The sequence below is a fragment of the Apodemus sylvaticus genome, chromosome 2, assembly GCF_947179515.1.
Source record: "Apodemus sylvaticus chromosome 2, mApoSyl1.1, whole genome shotgun sequence".
Taxonomy (NCBI): Eukaryota; Metazoa; Chordata; class Mammalia; order Rodentia; family Muridae; genus Apodemus; species Apodemus sylvaticus.
Genome location: NC_067473.1, coordinates 6,013,635 through 6,023,504, shown reverse-complemented (window position 1 = coordinate 6,023,504; position 9,870 = coordinate 6,013,635).

Below are 9,870 nucleotides of genomic sequence, written 5' to 3'. Positions count from 1 at the left end.
CACACATTTGGTACTAGAACCATTGCATCGTCTTGAAAATCTATTTCCTAAATCTTATGACTCACTCACTCCAATCTGAATTGCCACATTCTTTACAGGGATACAACTGACTCCTTGTAATTCTTATTTTTAACATGTTTTTCTCTTTACCTTCAGTAAAGTATCCTCGAATTGATCTTCTAACTTGTCTGTAGAATATTTAAATATTTTTGTCAAATATTCTGTTTAATGTGCCATTGACAATAAAAAGGATTTTGTGCTTCAGGGCCTTCCTGGGATCTACCCCTCTCCTTACTTCAGAGGAAAAGAGATAAGGATAGATTATTCTTGGAAATATACACTTCCAAAATGCAAGGTGATATAGCCATAGTATTCATGGCTAAGATTTTCTCAGTGGATGCAAGGCATGTACTTAGTATGTTTTTAAGCTAGTGCTATTGATATGAAGTTCCTCATCAGTTATGTGCATAATCTACTACACCTACAGACACTCACAATAAGTAAGACAAAGATGAAGTGATATTTTATTTTTGCTTAACGTCAGTGAAAATTACTATTGTTATTATCTTTTATTTTTAATCCTTTTATTTTTACATTCCATCCCCTTCCTGGTCTGCCCCCCCTAACTGCTCCCTATCCCATGACTCCCCTGCCCCATCTCCATGAGGATGTCTCCTAGCCCGACCTCCCCATTCCCTGGGGCATCAAGTCTCTCCAGGGTTAGATACATCTTCTCTCATTGAGGACAGACCAGGCAGTCCTCTGCTGTATGTGTCAGGGGCCCCATATAAGCTGTAGTATGCTGCTTGGTTGGGGCTCAGAGCAGTTTATCAAATATTATAGAAAAAGTCCCTGAGGGGATGGGTTTTAAACGGACTTTTTCTATAATATTTGATGAATTGCTCTGAGTATACCATAAAAAAATCTTCTTGAGATTTCAGAAGAAATCTTGTTAAGTACAGAGGATGTTCATGTTCCTGATTACTAAAGTGAACTTTTTCTCTAGATGGCTAGTCAACTATTGCTTATGACAAAATTTTGACATTTTAGATATTTTTCCTTACTCTGATACATTAAGTTACATCCTTGACTGATGGAAACATTCCAATACCTCCAGTGTATTTCTGAAACTGAAACCCTTTTTATCTTTATTTTAGTTTATGTATACATGTCTATGATAAAGCTAGTTTCTATATTAGCTACAGGATATTAACGACAATGACAGATAACAAACAATAACAATTAGAACTCTGTATTGTGATCAAAAGCCTTGGGCCTGTGGTCTCATTGATGAAAGTCAAGACAAATGCTTCTATTTGCAAACTACAGTTGACTACTGATAACAAAAACTGCAAACAGCAAAAGCAAAGATATGAGAAGATTACTATATTTGTAAAAAGCCTGGGAAGAAAACTTGGCACACCACTGATGTGATTTTAATTATTATAGTTGCAATGCACATGTTTCTATAACTCTAAATATTATTTCTAGGTTCCTGTCTATTGTTTATTAACTTATTCATTTAACAACTATGCATGGTGAACCTACCATGAGCCAGGACTCTGTGATGTATGAAGATTGTAGCTTTCTTAAGGAACTTGCAGGTGCTTTTATGTCTCTGAAGTTAGCCATGAGTCAGAAGATATTATACAAAGTCTATAACATTAAATGGGAACAGTACTCAAAAGCCAGTGACATACCCCTTATGTTGTGATAATTATGTAATAATGCCTGCCTTTTCCATTTGTGTGTTGTTATGGTGGACAGATCCAAATGTACTCAGTTATGACCAAGCTAGTGTGAACAATATGTGATTGAATGATTAAAATTGATTTTAAATTATTGAAATTTAAATTAATTGCATGGAAAAATGCATGCACTTTTTAAAATTTCAGACTACCTTTAGTTTCAGAAAAGCATTGATAGATTTGAAATGTCTTTAAACAGACTACAGTTTTTCAATTATATAGTAAATTCTCTGGTTTTTTTTTTTTGTTTGTTTGTTTGTTAAAACAGAGTTTCCAGTCTAAGCTAAGCAGCTGAGGTTACTAGCCTTGAACTCACAACAACCCTCTTCCTGTAGCCTCCTAAGTGATGGGATTCTAGGTAAAAGCTACCAAGCCTGGCTTCTATTATCTCTCTTAGACAGTAATGTAGCCAGTAAGCACTGAGGCAGTGTAAGCAAGTGGCACATACTTACCCAGAAAAGTGCTAGCAAAGCCTAGCACCATGCTTTGCAAAGCTCAGGATTAAATCCTCAGCAGGACAAAAAGAAGTCAAGTGATTCTTAACCTATTTAGGGGAGGGCATATTTTAGTGTTAGGGCACTTGCCAACACAGGTTCAAGCCTGACACTCAAAAAAGGTTAAAATAATAAATGTTACAGGCTAGTATTTGATTTACACCTTTAGACCTAAAATGCAGGAGGAGGATGCAGGAGGACACTTATAAGTTTTAGACCAGTGTCTGTCCTGCACATAATAAGTTCTAGGCTAGCCAGAGTTACATAGGGATACACTGTCTCAATAAAGAACAGGAAGTACAGGAAAGAAGCTGATAAGTACCCTGAGATTTAACTCAGGGCCCTGCTATTACACAATATTTTTCTTCCCTTTATAAAATTGAGAGACTGAGTTAAATTTGAAAAAGTCTTCTCTGCAATGCATGATTGTAGTTCAATAGTCTAGTTGGCTGTCATTGTAACATCTGGTCAAATCATTTAGTTTGCATTTGCTTTTATTTGTATCACCAGTACTACTTTGTAAGTGCAAGTTCCATACATATATACATTGAGAACCCTGTCTCTAAAAAGAGGAAATATGAACTGTATTATCACATACATATGAACTAAAAATTAAGAATATACTTCTACATTGCTTAATAGGAATACTATTAGAAATGTATGGTCTAAGAGTCTTCATTTTTAACAGCCACTTTACTTGTGAAATTATTCATAGGTGTTCTAGCTAAAAAGACACAATCCTATTCTATTGATTAATGACCATCCTAGAAGGATACTTATCATTCTAAAATGGACAAAATTTGGGAACCAGAAAACCCTAATATTGCACCCGAGGAATCTGAGGTCGAGTGATAAAATAACTTGCCAAAGGATCATGTGAAACAGTGGAACAACAGCCAGGCATGGTGACAAACTTCTTTAACCCAAGCACTCACGAGGCAGAGGCAAAGGGCATTTGTTTGATGGGTTTTGGTTTTGTTTTTGTTTTTTCAAAACAGGGATTTTCTGTGTAGCCCTGACTGTCCTGGAACTCGCTCTGTAGACCCGGCTGGCCTCAAACTCAGAAATCAGCCTGCCTCTGCCTCCCAAGTGCTAGGATTAAAGGCGTGAACCATCACTACCCAGCACATCCTTGGAGTTTGAAGGCAGTCATATCTACACAGCAATGTAAAGGCCAACCAGGCTAAATAGTGGGACCCTGTCTCAAAAAAAAATTTTTGTTGAAAAACTGGATAGTTCTAAACTAATCAAGTTTAACATGAAATAGATAAAATTTATCTTTACATGAATTCAATATCTGGAATGCAGAAAAGACTTGGGTTGAAGAAATTCTGGAGCAAAGAACTGATACAATATTTAGACACTGATCCACTGTCCTAGTTTGCCTTCTGTTGCTGTGATTTAATTCTGACCAAAAGCAGCTTGGGAGTGGAAAGTCTTATGTGGTTACAGGTTGCAGTCCATCGTCCTTGGAAGCTGAGGCAGGAACTGAAGCGGAATCCCTGGAAGAACAGTGTTTACTGGCTTCTTTCCCATGGCTGCTCTGTTTGCTTTCTTACACCACCTAGTACCACCTGACCAGGGCAACGTAGGTCATCTCATCTAAGGTCCCTCTCTTTGAGTCCTGAGAGGCTCTACCTCCCATGTCTCTGGTGCATCCTGAAGGGTCCCCCCAACCTCCAGAGGTTGCATGCTTCCATTCTTTCTGCTGACCATATATAGAGATCACAATTCAGAAGCCTTTAGTTGCCTGGGCTAGCATTAAAAGAATTGATTCATGATACATGATACGCATGTCATGGCATACTGAAATATGTTTATAAGACAAGAATGGTAAGCTGGGCGGTGGTGGTGCCAGTACTAAGGAAGCTCAGATAGTAGAACTGCTGTGAGTTTGAGTTCAGCCTTGGCTATAAACTGAGAATTTTCCTTAAAACTAACAAAAGCAAGCAAAGCACAGGTGAAAGAAAGAATGAAAAAAAAGAAAGGAAGAAAGGAAGAAGGAAGGAAAGAAAGGGAAAAGGAAAGGAGGAAAGAAAAGAAAGGAAGGAAGGAAGAAAGAAACATTAAGAAAGGAAGGAAGGAAGGAAGAAGGAAAAGGATTGTTTTTTAAGAACCTAAAATACAGTTTTTTTAAGTGAACAAGCTGCTAGTATTGAATACACTTCTAGTAGTATCATTGTTTTAAATAGCTGTAGAACACAGACACTCCCCTACACACGCGTGCACAAGCGCACACACAAGTCAGGTGCTACTTTTAGACTATCTTAGAATGTATTTCTTGTCTGAAAAATCTTACATCAATTTTTAAATCACTTCTAGAATCAATTAAGCAGTAGTTGTCATTGTCTCTTGACATCTTAGAGTAACTCATAGTCTGAATTTCTACTTCACATTCAGCTCTACTCAAACTTGTTCCCAAAGATTACTAACAAGTGAGAACGGAACATGCGTGTTGGTTTTTGTTTTCTAGTTTTCTTCTGATAAAAGAGTTCCAAAGTAAAATATGAACAAAACATGGGCTGAAATAGAAAATGGCACAAATTGTACCAAATGTCACAGCCTATCGAGTCAGCAGCCTAAATAAAAACTGTTACTCTTTGTACTTCTGATTGAGTATAATAAATTTTAAAATAATTTCTCCAGGCATAAAAGATACTAGGTATGGTTGTGACACACATCTGTAATCACTTATAAACTTGAAGCAGGAAGGTCATGAATGAATTATACATATAATTACATATATATGATATTAGCAGTGATAAACAAAAGTAATCCAGTTTATATCTTAAACTGATGACATTTAACCCTTGAAATATTCAGATGTTTACTTCTGGAAATATATTTTACCCAATTTAGTAAAAGGGAAACACTTGCCATTACTTTCTTATTTTTAAAAAATATATAGTATTTCTTTCATTAACCATTATTTGGATAAGTCGGATGAGATCTATGGGATATTTTGCCTCTATAAACAAGTCCAGGGTTTAAAAAATACATATGGTACTTTTCAACCGAAACATTAAATTACCTAAAGGTTGTCTTTTTTTAAATCAATAATAGCCATTTCAACATCTAGAAAATGTTGCCAACATTTCTCTAAGTCATTAATTATAGTCTTTCTTCCCCTGATAATTCACTGTGTGATTCAATTTCTCCACTTTGCAAGGAAGATGAGAGTGATTATCATTTTTACATCTTAGAGGCTAGAATAAGTATTACAGACACTAAGCATGTATTTGGAGAAAGTGATATTTTGCTATACTCGTAGAATGGTGCCTAACCCAGTCACCATCATAGGGCTTCATCCGACAACTGATAGGAACAGATGCAGAGATCCACAGTTAAACATGAGGTGGTGCTCAGGGAACTCTGTTGAAGAAGGGGAAGAAGGATTATAGGAACCAGAGGGTTTAAAAAAAGAAATATTGAAGCTGTAGATGTGAGTCATCAACTGAGTGTTTTTCTCAGAGCTAATGAAAACCTGGGTTCAATCTTCAATGTGGGGAATGGGAGAATAGAAGAAATGTAATTGTGCCTACTTGTATGTTTGTGAAAAGCGCAGTTTCAATCATTGACTAAGAGTTGTTTAATGTTCCAGTATTGCTGTCCAGTAAGATATTGAAAGAATTTTGCAGTGAAATCATGCATCAACAGTCCTACGAACTGCCTCATATAATGAACATTTTAAGTTCTATTCTCAGTTTTAGTCAGTCAACTGTATCTAATGCAATGAAGAAAAAATAAAGAATACCATCTCTTTTCGAGGGTCTTTTGAGTATGATTTAGATATCAAGAAAATTTCTAATTCACTTGATTTTCCAATATATGAAGCTCATATTCAGTCAGTGCCAATATGAACCTCTTTCCATCATTAACATGGTATACTTAAAACTGCAACTTGAACTGAATCCATTGATCTTACATTCTGAACAGCCCATATTAGCAAAGGCCCCTTTGTACCTGAATTGGGTCAGCAGTAGTTCGGTATCCTAGAAGAAGTTGGTAAGTTTCGTATTACTACAACTTAGTGCCTCAGAAAGCATGGGGTATCTTCAGTATATATCCTTCGGTAATTTAATGATACAAAAATAAATAATAATTTTTCCACGTATGTTAGTTTTTCATTATATAGCCTGCCAAAAAGTAGAATATTTTATTTGTGTGCTACAAGGCAATAATTATAGGATGTATAATTGTCACTATTATATTGAAGAAGAGAGCCAGACCTTATTTCAATATTTCTCATGCTCCCCCAGCATGCCCTGTCTCTCTGTTCCTTAATTAGGTTCCAGTCGGCTTTCATTTGTTTCTATTCTCTTGCTTCCTTTTTACTAATCTCCCCAAACCAATAATACAAGTAATACTGTTGAAAAATTTCCACATAGACTATGTTATTTTAGGTCAAATTTCTTTTGTTGAGAAAGATTTATTTATTTACTATATAGAAGTACACTGTGGCTGTCTTCAGACACACCAGAAGAGGGCATCAGATATCATTACAGATGGTTGTGGTTTCTGGGAATTGAACTCAGAACCTCTGGAAGAGCAGTCATTGCTCTTAACCACTAAGCAGTACCTCCAGACCAGGTCCACTTTCTTTTTTTTTTCTTTTTTCTTTTGTTTTTATATGATATATTTTTATTTCCATTTCAAATGATTTCCCCTTTCCTGGCTCCCAACCCCCTGAAAGTCCCATAAGCCCTCTTCCTTCCCCCTGTTCCCCCATCCACCCCTTCCCACATCCCTATTCTGGTATTGCCCTATACTACTGCACTGAGCCTTTCCAGAACCAGGGGCCACTCCTCCGTTCTTCTTGGGCATCATTTAATATGTGGATTATGTCTTGGGTATTCCAAGCTTCTAGGCTAATATCCATTTATAAGTGAGTGCATACCATGATTGATCTTTTTTTTATTGATATATTTTTTTATTTACATTTCAAATGATTTCCCCTTTTCTGGGTCCCAACTCCCTGCAAGTCCCATAAGCCCTCTTCCCTCCCCCTGTTCCTCCATCTACCCCTTCCCACATCCCTGTTCTGGAATTCCCCTATACTCTTGCACTGAGTCTTTCCAGAACCAGGGGCCACTCCTCTATTCCTTTTGGACATCATTTAATTTGTGGATTATGTCTTGGGTATTCAAAGTTTCTAGGCTAATATACACTTATCAGTGAGTACATACCATGATTGGTCTTTTGAGACTGGGTATGATGTTATCACTTAGTATGATGTTCTCCAGTTCCATCCAGTTGTCTAAGAATTTCATGAATTCATTGTTTCTAATGGCTGAATAGTACTCCATTGTGTATATAACCACATTTTTTGTATCCATTTCTCCATTGAGGGACATCTGCATTCTTTCCAGCTTCTGGCTATTATAAATAGGGCTGCAATGAACAGAGTGGAACATGTGTCCTTACTACATGCTGGGGAATCCTCTGGGTATATGCCCAGGAGAGGTATAGCAGGGTCCTCTGGAAATGTTTTGCCCAGTTTTCTGAGGAACCGCCAGACTGATTTCCAGGGTGGTTGTACCATCTTGCAATCCCACCAGCAGTGGAGGAGTGTTCCTCTTTCTCCACATCCTCACCAACACCTGCTGCCTTCTGAGTTTTTGACCTTAGCCATTCTGACTGGTGTGAGATGAAATCTCAGGGTTGTTTTGATTTGCATTTCCCTAATGACTGATGATTTAGAACATTTTTTAAGATGCTTCTCAGCCATCTGAAGTTCTTCAGGTGAAAATTCTGTGTTTAGCTCTATACCCCATTTTTTAATAGGGTTATTTGGTTTTCTGGGGTCTAACTTTTTGAGTTCTTTGCATATATTGGATATTAGCCCTCTATCTGATGTAGGCTTGGTGAAGATCTTTTCCCAATTTGTTGGTTGCCGATTTGTCCTTTTGATGTGTCCTTTGCCTCACAGAAACTTTGTAATTTTATGAGGTCCCATTTGTCAATTCTTGATCTTAGAGCATAAGCTCTTGGTGTTCTAACCTTCCCCCTGTACCAATGTCCTCAAGGGTCTTCCCCAGTTTCTTTTCTATTAGTCTCATTGTGTCTGGCTTTACGTGGAGGTCCTTGATCCACTTGGAGTTGAGCTTAGTACAAGGAGATAAGGTTGGATCAATTTGCAGTCTTCTGCATGCTGACCTCCAATTGAACCAGCACCATTTGTTGAAAAGGCAGGTCCAATTTCTTAAGGTTAAGTGGCTACCAGCACTGTCAGTCACATAAAACTTGACTATTTCTCTGGTATATATACATGTTCTACAAATACAGATGAAAAATTATTGGTTAAGCTTAGCTCATAGATGTTGGTCTACCCTTATTGTTCCAGTGAACAAATGAGCAGATACATTATTTTGTTTGTTTGTTTTCGAGACACGGTTTCTCTGTATAGCCCTGGCTGTCCTGGAACTCTCTTTGAAGACCAGGCTAGCCTCGAACTCAGAAATTTGCCTGCTTCTGCCTCCCAAGTGCTAGGATTAAAGGCATGTGCCACCACTGCCCGGTGAGCAGATACATTATTAAAACAGCTATAATCTTATATTGAACAGTCCCTGGTGGGTGCTTCACCTCCTGTATGGACATAGTCTAAGGAAAGGAAACAAACAAACAAAAATTCCGCCTGGTCTTTTCAAACTGTTAAACTATTATCTAAAGAAAAATAGAAGAATATCTTCCCTAAGTGCTAATTTATTCTTTTAGCAAAACAAACTTGGTCTTTCTTGAAATGGGGGTTTCTTTAAAAGGTAATGAAGCATGCATATTTCCAATAAAGAATGAAATTTAAAGCTTTTTTTGAGTAAGCTATCAACACACCAAACAAGCATGAAAAGTCCTTGCCTCGGCCACTTAAAAGCCATTTGCGAAGGGTCCTTGGTTTGAAATAGTTGTTCATGTCTACAACCATGTCACCCGAGAGGTGTCTGGGTCATCAGAACAGCTGCTCATTTCCCTCTTCATTTTCACTTTCTCTAAGATGCTACTCTGCTTAATCTATTTACTTAGGATATATACTTTGATCTTTCCTAATATTATATGAAGACTTAGTTAAGGAATTGTGTAAAATCCTTAAAAGAAAGATTTCTTTCCTTAAATCCATAATAATAAATTAAAAGAAAAGAACTACAACTATTAACAAAGAATTGTAAAACAAAACAAAACAAAAAGGTCCAACTGCATACTAATCCAACACAATTGCTTTTTTTTTTTCTTTTTTGACTCAGGCACTGCTCTCAGATTTATCTCCAGAATTAGAAGAGATGGATTTCATTCTTGCCTCATCAGATCCTGAGGATACCTTCTTCAGTTTGTCTTCTTGATCAGAGTTAAATGCGTCAGAGAATATGTGATTGGGGGTGGGGGATACGGTATAGACGGTTGGTTGACTAACAGGTGTGCATTTCAAGATAACTGTACTGTTTCCCAAATAGTCTTCAAATAGACAAACACATTGATAACAGATATATGCTGTGAAGGAATGACAAGATAGAATGGCTACAATACAAATGATGTGTGTAAGATAATTGAAATAGCTTATTTTTAAAACTTATATAAAATCATAGAAAATTATATTTATTTTTGACCAATTCAGGTATGAAATTTATTATATATGATTT